Here is an 18,126-nt window from a genome sequence, read left to right on the forward strand (position 1 = left end):
AAATTGAATCTCAGTTGACGCCCTGGGAAAACAGGTACGTCTTCAGGGTCCTCCTAAAAGCAAACAGAGAAGGAGATGCTCTTATTTCAGCAGGGAGTGCATTCCAAAGCCCTGGGGCAGCCACAGAAAGGGCCCGGTCCTGAGTTGCCACCAAACGTGTTTGCGGCACCCACAGTCAGACCTCTCCAGATGATCTTAATAGGCAACAGGGTTCATTACAGAGAAGGCGCTCTCTTAAATACCCTGGACCTAAGCCGTTAAGGGCCTTTTAGATAATAACCTATCACAGCGAGTGATAGATGGTTCCAAATTCAAATTCAAGGCAAAGGGGGCATGAACTAGCCCCCTCACAACCCTAGACAACTCAGCTGGATGTGAATTTGTAGAAGCAATGCAGGCGGAGAAGAACCACTTCTTTGCCATCTGCACTGCCAGAGAGCATAGATCCTCAAATGAGCTCTGTGTTGCAATGAGTATTTTGTTACTGCTACTTTGTATCTTATTGTTATATTGTACCATTAAAAAAAAAAACTTTTAATTAGATTTGTATTTGTATATCCCAATTTAATTGTTATTGTGCAGTTCATATAGTTTTATATTGTTTTAAAGGTTTTGTAAACCATCTTGAGATTATTTTAATGAAAGGCGGTATAAAAATTAAATGAATAAATATTGATTAACTTTATCTGAGGAAGTTGCCCAACCTACGAAAAACTGATTGTTCATGAAAGTGCTTCTCATTCTAATAATCACGTAAGTATCCAGTTAAGCAGTATACAATTTTTTTTAATGTTTTCCAATAAATCTTTCAAGAAGCCAACATACCCTCCATCGTTTTGCAGTCAAAAATAGGGGTACACCTGTAACAATCAATTATCCTACCAAGAATCACTGCCCAAGCCCACCACCCATCATTACACATTCCATCTGCTATATGCTCTGCAACACATCGCACCTTAATGTTTCGTGCACGCATTTATACATGCAGGTGCACTAGAGATGCATCCACCCTCCCACTTGGAGATTTACGTTCTACAGCCTCTGGGGAGGGAGCTGAATCCTGAAGAATGAAAACTCTAGCAACTCACACTGGCGGGGAGGCGGATTGAACAAGGCATTACCAAGAGGCAAACATTGGGACATATAGGGCGAAATATTTACTAGAGACAGATTCCAGAAATCGGAATTGTCCCAGGTAAATAAGGTCAATGGGAACATATCAGCCAATAAGCTGTGTTCATATAGCCTAGCACACTACTATATCATAGCCATAAAGTTTTGGGGTGGGGGGGAAGCAAAGGAACTGGCACTGCAATGTTCCCAGCAGGAAATGTACCATTTAACTTTTATTGGATATAATCCATTCTCTCTCAAGGCATATTATGGCCTTTGCCATACAAAGTAATATCTCTATAATGTTTTAGTATTTGCCATAAAGGTAAGGGGTTATTTCCATTTATCGAATTGCTTCATCTTCATTAACCATAGATACCAAGTTTAATAGTTTCTCATTACAGTAACAGATGTGTGTAAGTGGCAATTAAGCAGGAATAAAACACTATGAACTTGGTTCTTATTTTACAGTTATTTTTGTGCCACAATATGCTCACTCATTACTTCTTTGAATTCTGTTTCAGTACCACTGTAAACCCCTCCTGTATTCTACCAAAGAAAACCACAGGGCTTTGTGGGTGCCAGGAGTCAAAATTGATAGCACATTTTACCTTTACCTTTTACCACTGGTTATCTGCAGTTCCCTTCAGTGCTTATAACTGAGTTGTCTTTGGTGTTACTTCTGGTTTGTGATGCTGCCTGTCAATTCGGTGTGCATCTCATAAAAAATTGCTACACTTTGGCAGCCATTTGAATTACAAATTTAGGATTTCTCCTCCTAGGAATGATAGGAAATTCAACTTTTGGGGTTCTAAGTGGGCTCAGTTCAGTTAATGTGAAAAAACACCACAGGATTTTCTTGGGTCACAGCACCCATTCTAACTTTCTCTTCCAGATGTACCCAGAGGCGTAACTAGGGAAAACGGCACCCGGGGCAAGCACTGAAATGGCGCCCCACCGCGCCCCCCCATACTACATTATACTTAGGTTTTTCCTCACAAGCGCCCGCCGCCGCCAAGCCAGGCCACTGACTGGCCGCCAGGCGCCAGCAAAGCAATGGGGGGGGCACGGGCGGCGTGGAAGGGCCCGCTCGTGGGGGAGGGGGTGCCGACGCGCTCCCTTGACTGCTGCAGCGCTGCTGCACTGAGCAGGAAACATTTGTATTAACAAAATTTTTTAAAAAATTAAAAAAATAATAATTTTTTGTCATGGCGGCGCCCCCCATGTGACCAGAAAAGATGGCGCCCGGGGCACGTGCCCCCCCTGCCCCCCCTATAGTTACGCCTCTGGATGTACCATTCTCTCATGCAGCAAAGACAAGAGCAAAAAACCAGGAAGGATGTTAACATGGGAACATTGTTTTGATTTCTGGATCCTGAGAACAATATATTTTATTGGATCAAATTATGTGGGTATAAGAAGCATACAAACTTTCAAGTTGCACATACTTTTTCATCTTTATTAAATAGGAAAGGTGTAAGAGAGCTTGGAGGGGAGATTTCTTTATCTACCCCAGCTGCAACAGAAGTGCACAGGTAAGGAGAGCACTGCTAATATTAATTGTCTGGAGATATGGAGTTAAAATGCTAAATAAAGTAGTTTATTTAGAAAATCCATCAGGGAGATAGATAAGGCCTACATGCCTTGCAGCTATCTACAAACAAGAAGAGGGGAGAGAGAAGGAGGAAGTCTCTCCAGGTGAGAAAATGAAATCTGAGACTATCAGTCTAACAAAGGAGAAGTAGAATAGAGAAAGCATAGTCAGAGTGTTGACTATGCTCACTATCTTGGTCACTATCCCTTGCTCACTATCTCTACCCCCTAGTGGTCAATAGGGTTGCTGCTGGGGCGTGCATGAATCGAATTCTACTATTCTATTTGAGGTCAAACCAAATTGCAGAACCATTGAACTGATTTGTTGAAAATAGCCAGCTTGGCCAGTTGTCTCAATTACCCTCAAATCATCCAAATCTGTTCAGGTGATTCGAGCACCATTTGAATTTGCCAGATGTGCCAAGCCTGGTGTGGAGGGCTGGTCTATCTGCAAACCCCAGTTGGTAGACCAGCTCTCCCTGGGGGAAAGTGCCATTTTGAAGCCCATTTTCCCAGCAAAACAGAGCTCATAATGGCATTTGAATCACCTGAATCAATTTGGGTCAAATTAGGTGATTTGCTTTGACCCCAAATTGGGCTCTTGATTTTGAGGGCAATTCAATTCACGATTGAATCTGTGAATTGCCACCAATTCGACCCAATTTGACCTTGTATTGAATTGCACCCCCCTAGTTGCTGGTTCTAAGAGTCAATGCCATCAGGAGCAGCATTTCCAACAAAAGGTAACTTCAGCTATATGTAAAGACTGAATTGTTATAGATGCTAATTTCATTTGGGTCACTAAAGATAGATGACGGGTAATAACTAGCAGCCTTTTAGTACTTTTTGATTCAGGCTGGGAGGTTATTCACACTTACTGGGAGTAAATCCCATTGAACAGAGCAATCAACATCTGGAGTAAACATGCACAGAATCAGACTGGATCTGGATGTAGAGTTGTGTACCTGAAAAGGTACATATTTCTGAATCAATATAAAATCTGCTTATCTGATTGAGATTGCATTTTGTTATCACCTTGATATAAATCTTATACTGTGCTGTAAATGATAAATACAGTTTGTTCTTACTGTTTTACAAGCATGAGAAATTCATCCAAGAAAAGACTATTGTGAAACTAAATCAGTGATAATGAAGTTCAATAGTCCCTTCTTTGGAACAAAGCATGCAATGGTAATTCAGCAAGATTATATACCTGAACACAATACAATTACAGAAAGCTTTTGGGCACTACTGATTACCTGATTGCCCATTATATTTTACTAATTATCTTGGGGGAAATGACTTGATTAAGTTGATTTTAAACCACTATGGCTTATGACTGAAAATCAAGCACCTTTCGCATTTAAAAAAAATGATGAAAGATGTTTGATAGTGACATAAAATGAAAGACTTAAACAATCCTTTAATTCATTGGGATTTGCTTCAAAATCAGCAAAAAGCTGTCTATACTGAGTTTGTTATAGTATGCAAATTTATTTAAGTGTGATTTTTGGTAGAAAGCAGATGATTACTCAACTCAAAATTTAGTAAGTGGACAGACCAAACTGAATCCAGGTTGGGTTACTAATGTGCTGTACATGGAGCTGATTCTGAAGACCATTTTGAAGCTTCAACTGGTACAGAATGTGACTCTGCAAGGATTCTTGTAGGAGCACTTTGGTCTGCTACTGTGATACCAATACTGTACCAAATACATTGGTGACCAGTTCACTTTTGGGCCCAGCTCAAAGTTCTGGTGTTGACTTTCAAAGCCCTATTTGTACCTTCAGTACACGAAGGAGCCTCTGCCCATATGAACTTGCTCAGGCATAAGAGCAGCCTCACAAACCCTGCTGTCTGGCCTGCCACTGCTGAAGGGGTCACTGGCAGGCCAGTGCCTAGTAGTGACCGAGGACAGAACTTCCTCCTTGGTCATGCCACAGCTATGGAATGTCCCCCCTGCAGAGATCCACCAGGCCCTCTCTTTGGTAGCCTTCAAGAAGGTTGTGAAAACCCTCATGTTCCATGAAGCTGAACCTTTTTTTATAAACTGTTGGTGTTTAATTGCTGCTAAAAAAATTAATCTGTGTTTTACTGTGGAGTTATTTCTGATAGGATTATTTAGTTGCTCATCTTTAGAAGCCACCTTGTGAGGTCTTTGTGTTTTAAAAGGCAAGGTAAAAAAACAAACAAACCCCTAAAAGTCTTAAATAATGAAACTGGCTTGTGTCCTTCTAGAAAGCAATTACATTATTTTGTAATTCTGATAGAAGTGAATTTAATGAACTATACCTAATGGGCCAATAATATTTTAATAAATGTATTATATTTTGACAAGTGTTGGGAGAATTAGGTTTTAAAGAGTAAGTGCATTGGGAGGGTTCAGCCCATACAATTAAAGGAGTTTGTTCGTCTTGACATTTTTGGTGGATTCTGTAGACCATCACTTTAATGGCCTCCTGGCATGTTCACTGATCGCATGGGGGAAGGGCTGGTTTATCTGAACTACCACTCTTCCACACATGACCCAAATAGCAGTAATTCAGAGAATCACTTCCCAACATGATAATAAAAGGAATGTGCCCAGATGATGTCAGAACACATCTTCAAGACACACTAGGAGGGCTGAACTTTTGGCATGTCTCCTTTTTAATCACATGGATTGGAAGAGTATGATCTCAAGCAGCCCATTGTGTTCCTATTGATCTTCATCTGCAATAAGGATTTAGATCCTAATCTAAATGCAAAACTGCTGTCAGCCCTGAGAAACTGTGCAGTGCAATCATATGTTTGTTTACTCAGAACTAAGTCTTATTGTCCAATGGGGCTTACCCTCACTAAGTATGTGAGGGACTGAAAGCTTAAATAAATATTTCTAACATCATGCAGCAGCTAAGTCTGTGCCTGACTGCAACCCTGGTGTTTTTGTGTCCAAGAGGAAAAGCAGCCACTATAAATTATTATGATTATATACTGTAGAAACTATGTGAGTGGTACATATGACTTTCACAGGATTATTATCTATTATATGACACATTTACACCGTGCTTTCATTCTGTTCCAACGAAGCACTCTCAGATCTGCTGGAGGCATGTGCCAAAGAGGATAGTGCAGGGCAATCCCTGAGTTGCTGCTGCAGCAAAGCAACCTGGCCAATTATGCCAGCACTGCCCAGGGGTGTATCTAGGGTGGGGCAGGCAGGGCACATGCCCTAGGCGCCACTTGAAGGGGGGCACCATTTTTTCTAAAAAAATTAAAAATTAAAAAATGGCCACCGAAAACAAAATGGCCACCGTGCATGCTCAAATGGCCTCTGTGAGGCCCTATGCCATGTCAGGCCTTGCAGAGGCCATTTGAGCATGTGCAGTGGCCATTTTGTTTTCAGCAGCCTTTTTTTTTAAAAAAAACTATTTTAAAAAATGGCCACTGCACATGCTCAAATGGTCCCTGTGAGACCCTAGGGGCAAGTGGGAGGAGGGGGAACCTTTGCAGACCCCCCTCCCCCCCCATGGCCTTTAGGAAGCCCACCGAAGGGGCTACAGGTTAAAAAAAAATTAAAAAAAATTAATAGAATATAAATCACTGTACGCATATTCAGATTGGCACTATGTACAGAGAATCAGGGCTTGTGAATACTGAGCTGAAGCTTATGAGCTAGGATTGTATTCATTTGCTCTTATTTTGTTTCTTGTGATAAGTGAGCTAAATGTGATGTCTTAATAATATGGGTATTAATGGTGAGTTTGTCTTTGAATCAGTGTGAAATCCTTAGTATTAATGCCCACCGGGAGTTCCTTGCTCTCTTTCTCTCATTTTAACTGTCTTTCTGAAATACTAGAATATATTCCAAGCAGTGACACAGTTTACTCTGCATATCCTTTAATTATTTTCAGAGTATCTGGGAAAAGTCAAATTCTCCATTGATTTTTAAAACTTATGTAATAGTGATGCTACAATGCATAGTAGAGAATTAGACAGGCACTTCTGTTTAGTTTTCCAAGTACACCTCCACATAGTATTTGGGTATTTCATGAGCCCCAGCATACTGAAATTTGTAGTTTTCCAGCATTTTTTGGTCTGGCTAAGTCCACTGCTAAATAGTTTTTGAAATATTAAAAGTTTAATGAGCTTGACTTGTATTTTTCAGCTGATATTATGGTAAAGTTATCTGAAAGATGGGTGTCAGATGTTTGGACAGGGGGTGCAATTTCAGTGCTTGCCCTAGGCCTTATTTTCCCTAGATACGCCTCTGGCACTGCCCCATAAGGAGATGGATGCAAATGAATGATGGGTAAACAGACATAGGCGGCTGTTTATTAAATTTACTAGATTTCTTAGTGCTAGGACCAGTAGCTGACCTGAACTTTGAAACAGCAATCAGACTAGTGGAATATTTTCCAGGTGGCAACGCTACTCAAGCTCAGCTTCTACCAAAATTAGTATTCAAAAGCTGGTACAGACCAAGGCATATTACCAATACATACAGTACAACCTCAGACTTGTCCACCCTGCCCTGCAGTGTTCCTATAAGCTGCAGAATATTCTTTTCAGCAAGAACACAGGGCTTTCCTTTCCTCATATTGCGTGAGCTGCCATTACACTCCTAAACTTGAAAACAAGGGAAGTACCTCCCTTTTTTGTAATGAGGAAACAGATGTTTTGTTCAAAAGGGCAAGGAATTTGAGGGAAGTTTTGAGCACGGAGAAAGATAGGTAGTTTTCATATAGAGAAATTCCAGATAACTAAATCACAGTAAGGGGGTTTGGGTTCCTTAACAGAGAAAAGAAGGGTAGGCACCATGCAGGAACAAAAGGCAAAAAGCCCTCAGATGTGAACAGAAGGTCATTTGTTGTCCAGTACATTTAAAGTATTGAAACTCTTCCTCAGGGTCATAGGAACATAGGAAGCTGCCGTATACTGAGTCAGACCATTGGTCTATCTTGCTCAGTATTGTCTTCAAAGACTGGCAACAGCTTCTCCAAGGTTGCAGGCAGGAATCTCTCTCAGCCCTCTCTTGGAGAAGCCCAGGAGGGAACTTGAAACCTTCTGCTCCATCCCCTAAGGAGAATATCTTACAGTGCTTCTAGTCTCCCTTTCATATGCAACCAGGGTGGACCCTGCTTAGCTAAGGGGACAAGTCATGCTTGCTACCACAAGACCAGCTCTCCTCTTCAACTCTTTCAAAGAGAAACCAAAGACAAGAGCAGTGAGATCCAAGTGGTGGGAGTGTCCACAAAATTGGTTTGCCTGGTTCAGGGCCAGTCTTGAGACAGACCAGGCATGTTTGGTTTTGTGTCTCCAAACCAGAACCCCAGCTCAGCTTCGAGCCAGTTTGGAGTTCAAATAGTTTTTTAAAAAGAAAAATTAAACTCACTGGCGGCCTCCGGGGAATGCTGCCGTGGGAGGGTCTCTGATGGTTTCCCCTCCTGCCCCGCTGGCTCCCCCATCTTCTTTGGGCCATTTAGGTCAATTATTGGGCCCTTTTGGCCCTCTCCCAACTTGCAGTGGCCATTCTGAGGGCTGTTGCGCATGCGCACTGGCTATTTGCATACCCAGGCCAACCCGGGAGAGGGTCAAAAAGGCCCGATAATGGGCCTATGTGGCCCGAAGAAGACTGGGGAAGGCCGGTGGAGGGGGGAGTCTTTGGAGACACACACACACCTGTATTCAGACTCCAAACCTGGGGGGTTTGGCTCAAGGTTGAACCAAACAGGCCCCCGTCCAACCCCAGGGCAAGTTCTTGAGCTGGCCTATTTTGATGGTGAACCGGCTCGACCTTGCCGGTTTGTATATCCCTACCAAGTGGTATAGTGGTTAGAGTGTCAGACTAGCGAGGCCCAGGTTCAAATCCTTGCTCAGCCATGAAACTCGCTGGATGTTCCTGGGTCAGTCATTGCCTCTCAGTGTAATATACTTCACAGAGTTGTGAGGATAAAATGGCGGAGGGGAACCTTGTACATTGCCCTGAGTTTCTTAAAGATAGGGCAGGGTTGAAATTTAACTAATAAAAAACAAAACAATGTTGGTTTCTATTTGAAATAACTTAATTTGAGTCACCCCTAAGGAAGAATTTCAATATGCTAAATGCATTGGACAATAAAGTTGGGGGTGGGAGGCACTGCTTTGCAGTGGTTCCGCTCCTAGCTTTCTGGCAGATTCTGGATGGTGTCTCTTGGAGACTGTTGCTCTTCAAAATCTGAGCTTTTATATTGGGTCCCTCAGGGCTCCATACAGTCTCCAATGCTTTTTAATATCTACATGAAACCATTAGGAGAGATCATCCGGAGATTTGGTGCTGGGTGCTTTTAGTATGCTGATGACACCCAAATCTATTTCTCCATGTCAACATCATCAGGAGAAGGCATATCCTCCCTGAATGCCTGCTTGGAAGCAGTAATGGGCTGGATGAGGGATAACAAACTGAGACTGAATCCAGACAATTCGGAGTTACTTATTGTGTGGGGTCGTCACTAGGGAAGCGATATTGATCTACCTGTTCTAGATGGGGTCACACTTCCTCAGAAGGAACAGGCACGCAGTCTGGGAGTGCTTCTGGATCCACAGCTCCCTGGTTCCCCAGGTTGAGGCAATGGCCAGAAGAGCTTTCTATCAGCTTCAGTTGATACGCCAACTGCGTCCATTTCTTGAGGTTCATGATCTTAGAACAGTAGTACACTTGCTGGTAGCCTCCAGACTTGATTACTGCAATGCGCTCTATGTGGGGCTGCCTTTGTATGTAGTCCGGAAACTACAATTAGTACAAAATGTGGCAGCCAGGTTGGTCTCCGGGTCATCTCGAAGAGACCATATTACTCCTATATTACAGGAGTTGCACTGGCTGCTAATAAGTTTCCAGGCAAAATACAAAGTGCTGGTTATAAACTATAAAGCCCTAAACAGCTTAGGCCCACAGTACTTAAGAGAGCGTCTTCTTCTGCATGATCCCCATCGTCCACTGCATACATCAGGGGAGACTCGTCTGTGGCTACCTTCATTTTGCCTGGTGGCCACCCAGAGATGGGCCTTCTCTGTTGTCACCCCAAGACTTTGGAACGCGCTTCCCGTGGGAATAAGAGTCTCCCCATCTCTAGTGGCTTTTAAAAAGTGTCCGAAGACTCATCTTTTTACCCAGGCTTTTAAACTTTTTAAATTTTATATTGTTATTGATTTGTTTTAAACTGTTTTTAGCATTTAATTGATTTTAAGGTTTTGTTTAGTGTTTTGTTGTTGTGAACCGCCCTGGGACTTTGGTTTGAGGTGGTACCGCCCTGGGACTTTGGTTTGAGGTGGTATACAAATATATTAAACAAACAAACAAACAAACAAACAAACAAATAAAGGGTCTTCTGTGCACCTTTGCGGTCTCCTCACTATGTAAACATAATTATTCACGCATTGGTCTGATATTTCTGTGTCTGCTTCTCAGCTGATACAGGCCCCATGCTTTGGACAGCCTAGGTTACCATACTTGAAGTCTTCCTCGCTCTTGCAAATTCTAAAACTCCCTTTCTTGAGAGAGTACCACCTCACTGACCAAGGTCACAACACAGGTAACACACACACAAAGTTAACAAAAGCCAAAGTTGGCTCCATTCTAAAGCTGTTCAAACCAGTCTTGCAACTTATCATATCAGCTAACACTAAGCAGTAGTACTACAACAGGAATTAGATCTTCATTAACAAATACAGATTGACCCTACATTTTTGTGAACTCTGGCCTCTTTCATGTTAATTCACAATAAAAGGCACTACTATTTTCAGTGTGCTAAGTGTCTTTAGTAAATCCCACCCCCCAAAATAGCATAGACTCATATTGCCATAATAAAACTCTTTGCATAAAAGCTGCCTTTATGTTTCTGTTCCTTGACTGCTTTAACAGGACATGCCTTCTGGACCACTGTAAAAACTACGAGTTTAGCTTGTGCCTTTCCCTCCACTGTTATTTTGTTTGTTTGTTTAAGCTACTTTTCAAATTCAAGCCTCTTTGCTCAGGATCATTTGAAACCTAGTATACCTGCCATCAGCCACTTAATGGTGCTGCGGGGAAATGACTTGACTAGCAAGCCAGAGGTTGCCACTTTGAATCCCCGCTGGTTTAAACACCTGTATAGGGCAGCAGAATATAGGAAGATGCTGAAAGGCATCATCTCATACTGCGCAGCAGGAGGCAATGGTAAACCCCTCTTGTATTCTACCATAGACAACAACAAGGCTCCGTGGTCGCCAGCAGTCGACACCAACTCAACGGCACACTTTACCTTTATACCTGCCATGCTGTCTACCTTCACTTTACAGCCTGATGTTCAGCACAAGAGGTGTCAGAGCTCCCACCCAGAGGCTCTGTCTGTTACACACACACACACACACACACACACACACACACACACTGTTTTTTATGGCGCTTTATTCTGCTGCCTTTGTCTTTTTTGTTGTTGTTCTCTTTTATAATTGGATTTCCTGGATTAATCTTATTGTAAAATGCTTTGAATAGTGGTTTTTTAAGAAAAGTATATACATCTTTTAAACAAAAACTACATCCATGTATCTTTCAGACCTCCAAAGCAGCAGGACAGGATTCATATGCCCTGCCTGGCCCCTGCTTCGTCAGTCCCTTTGTCCATCCCTCTCTTTAGAACAAGCTCTCTTTTAGAACTCTCTTTAGAATGTAGAACAAGCAGGAGAGAAGGTTGGATGAAGGGACCCGTGGTGGAAGAACTGGGCAGGAGGGGCATACAATAATAGTAGCTTTGAGGCAGTGCTATGAGAAATCTTCCAAAGATTCCATCTCCTCCCTCCCTAGGGATTGAGGTGCCCTTCTTGCTCCTGCCTAGCAACTTGGGAGCCACTTCTGCATGCTACAGTCCTAGGGATAAAGACAAAGTAAAAACTTAACATAATCCCATAGCTAGAGCAGATTGTGCGGGTCCTTCTCATGAGAAGGACCCACGCAATTGGCCCTTTCACACATGATGCACTGTGCCGTAGGACTGCAGCATGCTGACTGAAGTGAGGGGCTGCATGCAAAGAGCATTTAATGAAGCGCCTCAGGAGTGAGTGTGTATCCGCTGAAACTCTGAGGGAGACAAAGGGACTGATGGGAAGCTGTTTGTCAGACAAAGGCAAGGAAATATATCTGAATCTCTGAATCTCTGCTGTCCTCAGAGGGACTGCATGGGAAAGATTCATGCAATAATCAACCCCATTCCATGGTTGTGGTTATGATGGATTACTTCCAAGTACGTATTCTCCCCCCACCCCGCCTGCCCCCGCTAGTCCTGCTATACTGCTTCTTCATGGCAGGGGAATGTTCCTGGGAATGATGAGCGAAGTACGCTGGGAGATATACTCCCAGTAGGGTCACCCAAGGTGTGAAGGTCATCCCAGCTGCCCAGCTAAAGCAAGCAGGCACCTATATTGGACAGCAGTGATATAGGAAGGATGATCAGTTTAGTGACAACGACAAAGGCATCACTTCATACTGCACGGGAGAAGGCAATGGTAAAACATTCCTGTATTTTACCAAGAAAAACTACATGGATAGACAAGATAGAATGGTTGTTGATGCAGTGCTGGATGGTACTCAGCAGGTTACTGAGGAAGACTTGAGGATCTCTCAGAGTACCGATGGAGTTTGTGATGCAGTTAGATTAAAGCCTTTTGGACGTCTGATGTTGCCATGTGGGAAAAGAAAATCTAAAGCTGCAAAGACAGAATTACAATGGGAACGTGGAACGTAAGAAGCATGAATATGGAAAAGCTTGACATAGTGAAACGTGAAATGAATCGACTACAGATTGACATCTTGGACATCAGCAAATTAAAATGGACTGGAACACTTTCAGTCAGAAAATCATACCGTTTACTACTCAGGACATGAAAAACAAAGAAGGAATGGTGTTGCTTTCATAATCAGGAAGGATATAGCAATGACAGCACTTGGGTACAATGTGGTCAGTGAACAACTAATATAAATTAGATTTTGTTGACAATCCTTTAACATGACAGTTCTTCAAGTCTATGCCCCAGCGACTGATGCAGAAGAAGAGGAAGTTGATGAGTTTTATGCTCAAGTTCAGTCTGAAATTGACAGAACATGCAAGCAAGATGTGATGCTGGTGGTTGAAGACTGGGATACCAAAGTTGGAAATTGTAAGAAGGATAACACAGTTGGACTGTATGGCCTAGGAAACAGAAATGAAGCAGGAGAACGCCTTATTAGTTTCTGCCAAGCCAATGATCACTTCACTGCTAACACATTCTTCAAACAACCAAAGTGGCACCCTTACACATGGACATCACCAGATGGAGTACACAGAAATCAAATAGATTACATTATTGGTGCAAGGAGGTGGAAGAGCTCAGTTATAACAGCAAATACATGGCCGGGGCCAATTGTAGAACAGATCACAAACTGTTCATGTGCAAGTTCCAAGTCAAGCTAAAGCGGAAAAACAAGGCTATCCAATTCACACAATATGATCTTGAGAATGTACCCACCATTTTCAAGAGCATTAGGAACCACTTTGAAGTTCTGAACCTCATTGATAGGGAACCAGAGGAACTGTGGAATGAAACCAAAGAAGTTGTTAAAGATGAATGTGAAAAGAGACCGCTAAAGACAATGAAACAGAATAAAGCAAAATGAGAGAATCCAAGAAAGATAAAGACCTCATGAAGGAACTTAATAGGAAATTTCAGAAAGCTGTTAGTTGAGACAAGGAGCAGTACTACAATGACATCTGTAAAGATCTTGGAAAAACAAGGCATGTTTTCCAAAAGATCTCTGAACTCAGAAGGAGGTTCCAACCTCGAATGTTGATGTCCCTGCTGTACAGATTTTCAGTATATTCCTTCCATTCTTTCCGGAGCTCATTTCTAGGCAGGCACCCCTCGCTGCTGGGATAACGTCTGTCTAGAAATGAGCTCCAGAGAGCTCTCGGAGGTGGTGGACCCGACTGGCTTGAAATTGTTTGGGGGGGCCTGGGGGCAAGGGGGGCAACCCCTTTACTAACTGCTGGTCCAGGAAACTGCACACAGAGAATGTACCGACCCATGACTCCAAAAACAATGAGAAACATGGCTCTAGGAAATATTCCCTACTTGCAATAACTTCTAGTACAGGAAGATGAACTTACTGTAGATCAACACAGCAGTCATTACCAAGCTGGAAGGCTACAGGCATTAATGGAATAGCTATAGAAATATGGCAGGCAACAGAAGGAGAATCAGTGAGTGCAAGGATGCAGTCTCTGGCATAACTCATAAGAACCATCCATCTGGACCATTATTCAATCCATTCACAGGAGAGATTCTTCCTGTGTGATGAAAACGGATAATGCTCCAGAGTGGACCACTCTCTCATGAGAATGAAAGGCCATGGAGACACTCATAACCATTTCATTTTCAATAGTTTCAAATCAAAGGGACCAACCTGTGGATCCTAACATGAGACAAACACTTGCTCTACTGTGTCTATAGAAATACCTATCTTTAATCTTCTTTGAAAATCTGTGATGATTAATCTTTAAGAGGCTGATCCTAATAAATAAAAAGGCTTCAGGATTTTAGCGGAACGTTTGCTGGAATGTGGAACCAGAATCTCTGTTATTTTCACCTCTGAATCTACTGACACAGAGTCTTTAAAAGGCAGGTATAGCTGCTCCAGCCACACTGCAAATGTGGTACTGGCCAGACTTAGCTTGCAAACAAGGCCGTGCGGCCCTGTCTGCGAGCTAAGCTATGCCCCCTACATCTCACTTCAGATGCAGGGGGTGTGTCTTAACCATACACTTATGTCTGAAGCAGGGGGCGGAGCTAGGGCTATGGCGGGCCGCTGCTGGACTTCCTCCACCCCAATGAACATGCAATAACATCAGGACCCTGGCAACCCTTTTTTTGTGGCTGTGTCCCACTTTGAGAAACTTGAAGAGATTAAAGACTTACTATGGATGGTTGATCCACTGATGCCAGGCTTGCTGAAGCTGACATGTTGTGGTTGCTGCTGTTGTGATCCTTTTGGCTTTGTTCTGGTGGTGAAAATCCTGCTCCTGCAAGGTCAGATACTTCTGTATGATTTACTTGTTCCAAACAATAGATCTGACACTGTGAAAAGGGCTAGTTTTATCTGCCCTAACACAGGAGCACAGAACTATGTAGTGCCTCAAACTATTTTTCAGACTCTATCATCTTTCATACGGTTTGTGTGAAGAGGAAGCGTTGTAACTGTGAGTGGCCGGCTTGAGGGGGTGAGTGACAGCTCTGAGATGGGACATCCTTTCTGCCTTTTTCTTTCTTTCTGTAACTGTGAATGTCGCTGTGCTTAAGGGCGTCTGAAATTGAATGGAGTGAACCTAAGGGGTATACTTGTGAGTCAAATGGGCCGTAAGCCAGAATTTGGCTTTTTAAAAGCCAAATCTGGCCACCTAGGCTAGAAACAGAGACTGAAATGGAAGCTGTGAGATAGGACAAAGAACTGAAGGACCTTAGGGTGCCTCTCTGGGGATCTCATGTAACTATTGCTGCTTGTAGGAATGCTCTGCAACTTCAGCTCCATCTAATGCACACCTTGTATATTTGTAAATAAACCAAATTACAAAGACATAATAAAAGCCTCAAGTCATTTCTCCTCTAAAGGAATCCAGAATCCAAGTAGCACTTCACCAAGTAGCACTCATCACTTGGGGAGTGGGGAACATGTGCAACAATATCTTCTTTTTAAAGCCTTTTCCAAATCTATACCTACACCCAGTAATTCTGATTTGTAAGTGACAGCTACTGAGCTGCCATGTCAGCAGTGTTCTGATTGATTGATTGATTGATTGATTAAGTGATTAAGTGTCACCAAGTTGGTGCCGACTCTTAGCGACCACATAGATAGATTCTCTCCAGGATGATCTGTCTTCAGCTTGGCCTTTAAGATCCCTCAGTGGTGCATTCATTGCTGTCATAATCAAGTCCATCCACTGTCATGCAGTGGTCTGATTCAGAAGATTCTGGGGAGGAACTGCCTGACCCACAGTCCCCTGATACAATCCTGCTACAGGATGCTGAGTATTGAGCCCCACAGAGGGAGAGCTTACCTATTATAGCGCAGCAGGAGATTGCAGGGGAGCCATTGCCCTCTTCAGATGGGGAGGAGCCAGGACCAAGCAGCAGACCAGTGAGCTACGTGGAGCGTTGGTGTAACCGCAGAAAGGAGCAGCCATTTGGCTGCAAAGTCTGACCAGGGAGGCATCTGAATCAGGAGCTCAGAAGGCAAGCGGGGCCTTAATTGGCTTTCCCTGGCAAACTTTGAAGAGGTATAAATTCAGACTGCTCACTCTGTACCACGCTGGTTTCCACTGACTGCTTTGGTGTGTAGTTCCAGCTCCTTACTTTGTGCACCTTGTTCCTGATTGCTCCTGTGTTCTTGACCCTGTGCCTGGCTATCAACTCGTGACTCTCTTCAGAAGTCCTTGGACTATGGAACTGGCAACCAACCCCTCTCCTGGAATTGACCCTTATTGGACTTGGCCCCCGACTACGATTTATGGACTGACGATTTCAAGGTGATAATTTCCATTGACTTTGCTTTGCTGCTAGTAAAAGCTTATCCTACACATTCCTGCTGTTGCTTGATTTACTGCGGGAGCATGCACCTGTGACATCCACCTTGCTGCTGGTCATCCTCTTCTTCTCTTTCCTTCAACTTTCTCCAGCATTGTGGACTTCTCAAGGGAGCATAATGTGTCCAAAATATGATAGTTTGAGCCTGGTCATTTATGCTTTGAGTGAAAATTCTGATTTGATTTGTTCTATGATCCATTTGTTTGTTTTCCTGGATGTCCATGGTATCCTCAAAAGTCTTCTCCAGCACCAAATTTCAAAAGTGTCAATACTTTTTCTGTCCTGCTTCTTCAAAGTCCAGTTTTCGCATCCATAGAGTGTCATGGGAAATTGTCTGAACGATTCTAATCTTTGTAGGTATAGACACATCATGGCATCTAAATATCCTTTCCAAGGCACCGTACCTAGTCTGTGGAGTATTTCTTGAATGCTGGATCCTTTACTGTTCATGGTCGATCCTATAAGGCAGAAGCTATCCCCTCAATTCTGAGGCTGGTTGCTGCTGTACCCGTTGTCATTAGTTAGTTAGTTAGTTAGTTAGTTTGTTTGTTTGTTTATTTATTGTTACATTTATATACCGCCTTTCATTAAAACAATCCCAAGGCAGTTTACAGTAAAATTTAAAAACAAGATTGTAAAAAAGACACAATTAAAATATTAAGCTTAAAATATAAAACAAATCTGATTAAAAATTTAAAACACAAGCTAAAAGCAATACAAAGTACAAAGAACAGCAGCAGAGACAATCAAATAAATGCCTGGGTAAAAAGCCACGATTTAACATGCTTTCTAAAAGCTGTGATGGAGACTGAAAAGCTTATAGCCACCAGGAGAGCATTCCAGAGTCTGGGGGCAGCAACAGAGAAGGCCCTGTCCCGCATGCATGACAACCGAGCCTCCCTCATTGTCGGCACCCTGAGCAGAGCCCCCTCAGATGACCTCGTCAAGCAGGTAGCATCCCTTGGGAGCAGGCAGTCCCTCAGGTATCCCGGGCCCAAAGCGTTAGTTTAGTCTTCTTTATATTTAGTCCCATTTTTTCACTGTGCTCCTGTGGGAATTTCACTACTAGCAATGTTTTAGGATCCTTTTAATAGAAGGAAGCAGAACTTTAAAGGCAAGAAACCTAAAGAGAGATGAGGTTATTTGCACAGTCCTATACAGGCAGTTTGGAAAGTGGGGTCAAATGAGTTTCAATGCCATGTCCCAGACAAAAAAAGTGCACATGGCAGCCCTAAACAAACACCTTACTATCTCTATGAGGCAGACAGAAAAGGTCTATTTGCTTTCAGTAATCTGTTGCCTTAAGGCAGGGTTTCTCAACGTGTGGGTCCCCAGATGTTATTGGACTTCAACTCCCATAATCCCCAGCTCCAGTGGCCTTTGGTTGGGAATTATGGGAGTTGAAGTCCAATTACATCTGGGGACCCACACGTTGAGAATCCCTGCCTTAAGGTCTTTATGCAAACAAATATACTTGATTTAACATGGATTTGGTTTCATAAAATGTATATTAATTACTAGATGATATAATGAATTGTGCACCAAGTACCAGCATAATTTTGATTTATTTGTAAAGTCAATCTATGAATGATCTGGACTTTGAAAGAGGACAGCTGTAAATTGTTACTTTTTTCAGTAACTTTTTTCAGTAACTGCTTTTGGAAATTGCTGTTGTGGCAGGACTGACCCACTAATAAGGTCAGGTAAGGTAATAATCTCAGGTGGCAGATTGGTGCAGGTGGTGATTTGACCATCTCTGACAAGCTGCCACCTTCAGCCACCTCATCTAGCATACTGTGTGGGAGACAGTGCTTT

At 42.8% G+C, this 18,126-nt stretch overlaps 1 long non-coding RNA gene across 1 annotated transcript; it reads left to right on the forward strand.

The window, feature by feature from the left end:
- The first annotated feature begins 14,584 nt into the window (after positions 1 to 14,584).
- On the forward strand, positions 14,585 to 16,253 carry LOC128346608 (uncharacterized). Its single transcript, XR_008317082.1, has 3 exons — positions 14,585 to 14,760; positions 14,883 to 14,951; positions 16,155 to 16,253. It is a non-coding gene; the product is annotated as an uncharacterized LOC128346608 (long non-coding RNA).
- Positions 16,254 to 18,126: the final 1,873 nt, after the last annotated feature.

This window comes from Hemicordylus capensis, chromosome 2, assembly GCF_027244095.1.
Source record: "Hemicordylus capensis ecotype Gifberg chromosome 2, rHemCap1.1.pri, whole genome shotgun sequence".
NCBI classification, from domain to species: domain Eukaryota; kingdom Metazoa; phylum Chordata; class Lepidosauria; order Squamata; family Cordylidae; genus Hemicordylus; species Hemicordylus capensis.